Source organism: Eptatretus burgeri, chromosome 9 (genome assembly GCF_056783735.1).
Source record: "Eptatretus burgeri isolate ZD-2024b chromosome 9, Ebu_testis_v1, whole genome shotgun sequence".
In the NCBI taxonomy this organism is placed as follows: Eukaryota; Metazoa; Chordata; class Myxini; order Myxiniformes; family Myxinidae; genus Eptatretus; species Eptatretus burgeri.
In genome coordinates this window covers 54730297-54738667 of record NC_140969.1, presented here as the reverse complement: position 1 = coordinate 54738667, position 8371 = coordinate 54730297, and the positions used below count along the sequence as shown (strand labels likewise).

At 44.1% G+C, this 8371-nt stretch overlaps 1 pseudogene; it reads right to left on the bottom strand.

The window, feature by feature from the left end:
- Window positions 1-202: 202 nt before the first annotated feature.
- Window positions 203-2007, bottom strand: LOC147020153 (uncharacterized; annotated as a pseudogene).
- Between the last annotated feature and the right edge of the window lie 6364 nt (window positions 2008-8371).

The following is an 8371-nucleotide window of genomic DNA, read 5'->3' as shown; positions in this document are numbered from 1 at the left end:
TCTTACAGGTACGAAGTTTCTTTCAATCCAGGTCACAGTACCGAGAAAAACGTGACGTGACTGCAGGGAGGAGCACAAAATTGGTCCTTCAGTATTAATATATAGATTGGTGGTAGATATAAGGAAAGTGTAAAATTCAGTAAATTGACCATGAAAAGGCGTCTTCAAATATTATGAGCCAGTATTTTCGGTAAAAAAGCCATTATTTGATTTGTAGTGAGACTGTTGATTTGTAGTGAGATTTGGCCGGTACCGTTGAGCCCTTAACAGTGGAAGCAACGGGTGGTACCTCAGTGTAGTACTTAGGTAGATGGTCAACAATCCTTGATACAGCAGGCCCGCCAGTGATGACAATCCCACGTTCCACTCCTCCATCTGCACACACTGGGCGTTGCAGGAGAGAGATCCCTGTTCTATGGAACAAATCCTTTGCTGTTGTGGAACTAGGGTTGTGATCGATGTTGTCCACAGCTGCGGTCGTGAACACACTACCACGCAGGGTTGGTGGGCAGACCACTTGTTCTGTTTGGAACATCTGACACAACCGGTTTCCCATCTCTGTAGAAAGGCACAGGACACGGTCGTATGAGATGCTGAGACCACAACTGAAGAGCTTGTCCACTCGTCCCCTCTTGCAAGTCTCAGCGTGCAGCATCAGGCCAATGTACATTGGCAGATAAGTTTCTTGAGATGTGGCATGTCTGACAGCTGGATGTTCTTGTGTCTTTGTACCAACAGGAGAGGTGCTTCTTTTCTGCTTCTGGCGATGCTTGGCACCATTGAATTTCAGGAGCTCTGCAATGGACAAAGCTGCCTGTCTTGAAGGAGCATCAAATTGATTATTGATGGAGGGTCCATGCAGCACCATATTTACCAGTGAAAGTAGCACAGGTGGCACAGCCTCCTGCTGGCAGCCTTCCTTGAATGAGCCAGTGAATGAGTTGGGTTCTTCAAACATGTATCGACGAACTATCTCTGAAGCTCGAGCGAGGTTAACTAATTCACTGTCACAGTCCAGCTTGCAGGCTTTGCCAAGTGCCTCGCCAATGTCCTCATCAAATGCCAACAGGACATCTCGTCCTTTGCTCTGTGCCCATTGGCCTGGGAGCTGGGCTAGTAGGCGTTCTTTCAGCCTTGTCGTATTCACTCTCATGTCCAAGGGAACTCCAAAATGCTCCATTCTGTTCACGTACAGGTTTGCTCGGTCGGCAAGTCTGAATACAGGAGATGTGTCCTCTTCCAGGTGAGTATCTTCAATGTAAAGGGCAAGTTCTGCCAGCACAATTCCAGAGACCACACTTTCATGACCAGTCTTGTCTTCAGCATTGACAGAAGACTTTGTGCGATTGTAGAGAGACATTAAACACTTGGAATGATACTTGACATCAAGAGCTCGCATATCACCCATGCCAGCAGTTCGTCGTTTCCAATTTGTGTTGCACACTGCCGCACACGCTGATCAATCTTGAAGGTGGTGGCTTCATGTAAGGTGTCCACACCAGAATGTCTGCAGAAGCATGAGGGTTGACGAGAGCTACTTGATTCTGCACTGAGTGACCTGGTGCGCTTTCCTGGCACGGCATTGCTTTCACCAGATGAACTGCCTCCTGCTGGCCTCTTCTGTGCTCTTTGCAACTTTGTTGTATTAAAACGAAGCATGCATCGTTTATGATAGACAGCTTTGTGAGCAACCAGTGCGGCCTCGATGCACTCTCCTTTATCAAGTCTATCAAGCTGCAGCGTTCTGGGAAGTAAGCCCAACTCTCCAAACTGCATCAGATTCCCGGCCAGTGTCTTGTACCCACTCCCTGTGTTTGGGCGTTTCGTATTTTCTGGGCAAACAAGGGACTCTGCTGTGTCCTCCTGGCATATGGCACACAGTTCCCAGTTTGTGTTGGATGGGCCAACAGACGCACGGTCCATGGAAGAATGCACTAGCTGGAACTTCTTTAACATGCTCACTCCCGCTCGTGTTGACTCCGCTCCTGATGATGATCACTCCATATTCTGCAAAGACACAAAATACTTTGTTACCACACTAATATTACTTACTACTACTACTACTACTACACTAATATTACCAATTACAACACCACTTCCACCAACCACCACCACAACAAAATACTTCTGAACCTGTCACTGATGCAGTGTGCGAAAATGGATTTTCCCATAAAAATGACCATTTTTCCCCAATACAATGGTTGGAAATATAATAAATCAACACAAATGACATTTGTATTGTTTTCCTTTGTAAATGCACATCACATGGAGTATTTATCACCACTGAGAAACCTACAAAGAGAATAACAATGACAGATATCCCATGTTGTAAAAGTGGAATGGTGGCCATTTTGGAAAATGGTTGTCAAAACTGACCAAGGCAAAACCTCGAGTGGCTCCATATCCAGAATTGTTCAGAATACATTAGTCAACATATGTACCAATTTTGGTGCTTTTATAAAAAGTCGAACAATTGGTTTGCTATGCTGCAGTACTACAAGCCCTGAATCAACTGAGAAGCTTGAAGAACAAAATGGAATTTCAAGATCATTTTCACGAGGATTACACGGACTTCATGAGCAACATCTTTGAAAAGGGAGACAGAGAGAAAGTACCCACCACTGATATAAACTGTGATGATGGTAAAGTCTGGTATGTTCCACATCACGGTGTGTATCACCCACAGAAGCCAGGAAAGTTAAGAGTCGTTTTTGATTTTACAACTGCCAACAAATGAATATCATTGAAGTTCATCACAATGTTCCTTACAGACACAGTCCATCACAATGTTCCTTACAGACACAGTCCATCACAATGTTCCTTACAGACACAGTCCATCACAATGTTCCTTACAGACACAGTCCATCACAATGTTCCTCACAGACAGTCCATCACAATGTTCCTCACAGACACAGTCCATCACAATGTTACTTACAGACAGTCCATAACAATGATCCTTGCAGACACAGTCCATCACAATGTTCCTCACAGACAGTCCATCACAATGTTCCTCACAGACACAGTCCATCACAATATTCCTGACAGACACAGTCCATAACAATGCTCCTTACAGACACAGTCCATCACAATGTTCCTTACAGACACAGTCCATCAACATGTTCCTTACAGACAGTCCACCACAATGTTCCTTACAGCCACAGTCCATCACAATGTTCCTTACAGACACGGTCCATCACAATGTTTCTTACAGCCACAGTCCATCACAATGTTCCTTACAGACATGGTCCATCACAATGCTCCTTACAGACACAGTCCATAACAATTTTCCTTACAGACAAAGTCCATCACAACGTTGCTTACAGACACTGTCCATAAAAATGTTCCTGACAGACACAGTCCATAACAATGTTCCTGACAGACACAGTCCATCAACATGTTCCTTACAGCCACGGTCCATCACAATGTTCCTTACAGACAGTCCACCACAATGTTCCTTATAAAGTCCATCACAATGTTCCTTACAGACAGTCCATAACAATGTTCCTTACAGACACAGTCCATCACAACGTTCCTTACAGACACAGTCCATAACAATGTTCCTGACAGACACAGTCCATCACAATGTTCCTTACAGACACAGTCCATAACAATGATCCTTGCAGACACAGTCCATAACAATGATCCTTACAGACACAGTTCATCACAATGTTCCTGACAGACACAGTCCATCACAATGTTCCTTACAGACACAGTCCATCAACATGTTCCTTACAGACACAGTCCATCACAATGTTCCTTACAGACACAGTCCATCACAATGTTCCATACAGACACAGTCCATAACAATGTTCACTACAGATACAGTCCATAACAATGATCCTTGCAGACAGTCAATCACAATGTTCCTTACAGACACAGTCCATAACAATGTTCCTGACAGACACAATCCATAACAATGTTCCTGACAGACACAGTCCATCACAATGTTCCTGACAGACACAGTCCATCACAATGTTCCTTACGATCACAGTCCATCACAATGTTCCTTGCAGACACAGTCCATCACAATGTTCATTACAGACACAGTCCATCACAACGTTCCTTACAGACACAGTCCATCACAATGTTCCTTGCAGACACAGTCCATCACAATGTTCCTTGCAGACACAGTCCATCACAATGTTCCTTACAGACACAGTCCATCAACATGTTCCTTACAGACACAGTCCATCACAATGTTCCTTACAGACACAGTCCATCACAATGTTCCTTACAGACACAGTCCATAACAATGATCCTTGCAGACACAGTCCATCACAATGTTCCTCACAGACACAGTCCATCACAATGTTCCTCACAGACACAGTCCATCACAATGTTCCTCACAGGCAGTCCATCACAACGTTCCTTACAGACACAGTCCATCACAATGTTCCTTGCAGACACAGTCCATCACAATGTTCCTTACAGACACAGTCCATCAACATGTTCCTTACAGACACAGTCCATCACAATGTTCCTTACAGACACAGTCCATCACAATGTTCCTTACAGCCACAGTCCATCACAATGTTCCTTACAGACATGGTCCATCACAATGCTCCTTACAGACACAGTCCATAACAATTTTCCTTACAGACAAAGTCCATCACAACGTTGCTTACAGACACTGTCCATAAAAATGTTCCTGACAGACACAGTCCATAACAATGTTCCTGACAGACACAGTCCATCAACATGTTCCTTACAGCCACGGTCCATCACAATGTTCCTTACAGACAGTCCACCACAATGTTCCTTATAAAGTCCATCACAATGTTCCTTACAGACAGTCCATAACAATGTTCCTTACAGACACAGTCCATCACAACGTTCCTTACAGACACAGTCCATAACAATGTTCCTGACAGACACAGTCCATCACAATGTTCCTTACAGACACAGTCCATAACAATGATCCTTGCAGACACAGTCCATAACAATGATCCTTCCAGACACAGTTCATCACAATGTTCCTGACAGACACAGTCCATCACAATGTTCCTTACAGACACAGTCCATCAACATGTTCCTTACAGACACAGTCCATCACAATGTTCCATACAGACACAGTCCATAACAATGTTCACTACAGATACAGTCCATAACAATGATCCTTGCAGACAGTCAATCACAATGTTCCTTACAGACACAGTCCATAACAATGTTCCTGACAGACACAATCCATAACAATGTTCCTGACAGACACAGTCCATCACAATGTTCCTTACGATCACAGTCCATCACAATGTTCCTTACGATCACAGTCCATCACAATGTTCCTTGCAGACACAGTCCATCACAATGTTCCTTACAGACAGTTCATCACAATGCTCCTTACAGACACAGTCCATCACAATGTTCCTTTCAGACACAGTCCATCACAATGTTCCTTACAGACACAGTCCATAACAATGTTCACTACAGACACAGTCCATAACAATGATCCTTGCAGACACAGTCAATCACAATGTTCCTTACAGACACAGTCCATCACAATGTTCCTTACAGACACAGTCCATAACAATGTTCACTACAGACACAGTCCATAACAATGATCCTTGCAGACACAGTCAATCACAATGTTCCTTACAGACACAGTCCATAACAATGTTCCTTACAGACACAGTCCATAACAATGTTCCTGACAGACACAGTCCATCACAATGTTCCTTACAGACACAGTCCATCACAATGTTCCTTGCAGACACAGTCCATCACAATGTTCCTTACAGACACAGTCCATCACAATGTTCCTTCCAGAAACAGTCCATCACAATGTTCCTTACAGACACAGCCCATCACAATGTTCCTTACAGACACAGTCCATCACAATGTTCCTTACAGACACAGTCCATCACAACGTTCCTTGCAGACACAGTCCATCACAATGTTCCTTGCAGACACAGTCCATCACAATGTTCCTTGCAGACACAGTCCATCACAATGTTCCTTACAGACACAGTGCATCAACATGTTCCTTACAGACACAGTCCATCACAATGTTCCTTACAGACACAGTCCATCACAATGTTCCTTACAGACACAGTCCATAACAATGATCCTTGCAGAAACAGTCCATCACAATGTTCCTCACAGACACAGTCCATCACAATGTTCCTCACAGACACAGTCCATCACAATGTTCCTCACAGGCAGTCCATCACAACGTTCCTTACAGACACAGTCCATCACAATGTTCCTTGCAGACACAGTCCATCACAATGTTCCTTACAGACACAGTCCATCAACATGTTCCTTACAGACACAGTCCATCACAATGTTCCTTACAGACACAGTCCATCACAATGTTCCTTACAGACACAGTCCATCACAATGTTCCTCACAGGCAGTCCATCACAATGTTCCTCACAGACACAGTCCATCACAATGTTACTTACAGACACAGTCCATAACAATGATCCTTGCAGACACAGTCCATCACAATGTTCCTCACAGACAGTCCATCACAATGTTCCTCACAGACACAGTCCATCACAATATTCCTGACAGACACAGTCCATCACAATGTTCCTTACAGACACAGTCCATCAACATGTTCCTTACAGACAGTCCACCACAATGTTCCTTACAGACATGGTCCATCACAATGTTCCTTACAGCCACGGTCCATCACAATGTTCATTACAGACACAGTCCATCGCAATGTTCCTTACAGACACAGTCCATCACAATGTTCCTTACAGACACAGTCCATCACAATGTTCCTTGCAGACACAGTCCATCACAATGTTCCTTACAGTCCATCACAATGTTCCTTACAGTCCATCACAATGTTCCTTACAGACACAGTCCATAACAATGTTCACTACAGACACAGTCCATAACAATGATCCTTGCAGACACAGTCCATCACAATGTTCCTCACAGACACAGTCCATCACAATGTTCCTCACAGACACAGTCCATCACAATGTTCCTCACAGACACAGTCCATCACAATGTTCCTCACAGACACAGTCCATCACAATGTTCCTGACAGACACAGTCCATAATGTTCCTGACAGACACAGTCCATCACAATGTTCCTTGCAGACACAGTCCATCACAATGTTCCTTGCAGACACAGTCCATCACAATGTTCCTTACAGACACAGTCCATCACAATGTTCCTTCCAGAAACAGTCCATCACAATGTTCCTTACAGACACAGCCCATCACAATGTTCCTTACAGACACAGTCCATCACAATGTTCCTTACAGACACAGTCCATCACAACGTTCCTTACAGACACAGTCCATCACAATGTTCCTTGCAGACACAGTCCATCACAATGTTCCTTGCAGACACAGTCCATCACAATGTTCCTTACAGACACAGTCCATCAACATGTTCCTTACAGACACAGTCCATCACAATGTTCCTTACAGACACAGTCCATCACAATGTTCCTTACAGACACAGTCCATAACAATGATCCTTGCAGACACAGTCCATCACAATGTTCCTCACAGACACAGTCCATCACAATGTTCCTCACAGACACAGTCCATCACAATGTTCCTCACAGACACAGTCCATCACAATGTTCCTCACAGGCAGTCCATCACAACGTTCCTTGCAGACACAGTCCATCACAATGTTCCTTGCAGACACAGTCCATCACAATGTTCCTTACAGACACAGTCCATCAACATGTTCCTTACAGACACAGTCCATCACAATGTTCCTTACAGACACAGTCCATCACAATGTTCCTTACAGACACAGTCCATCACAATGTTCCTCACAGGCAGTCCATCACAATGTTCCTCACAGACACAGTCCATCACAATGTTACTTACAGACACAGTCCATAACAATGATCCTTGCAGACACAGTCCATCACAATGTTCCTCACAGACAGTCCATCACAATGTTCCTCACAGACACAGTCCATCACAATATTCCTAACAGACACAGTCCATAACAATGTTCCTGACAGACACAGTCCATCACAATGTTCCTTACAGACACAGTCCATCAACATGTTCCTTACAGACAGTCCACCACAATGTTCCTTACATCCACAGTCCATCACAATGTTCCTTACAGACATGGTCCATCACAATGTTCCTTACAGCCACAGTCCATCACAATGTTCCTTACAGACATGGTCCATCACAATGTTCCTTACAGCCACGGTCCATCACAATGTTCATTACAGACACAGTCCATCGCAATGTTCCTTACAGACACAGTCCATCACAATGTTCCTTACAGACACAGTCCATCACAATGTTCCTTGCAGACACAGTCCATCACAATGTTCCTTACAGTCCATCACAATGTTCCTTACAGACACAGTCCATAACAATGTTCACTACAGACACAGTCCATAACAATGATCCTTGCAGACACAGTCCATCA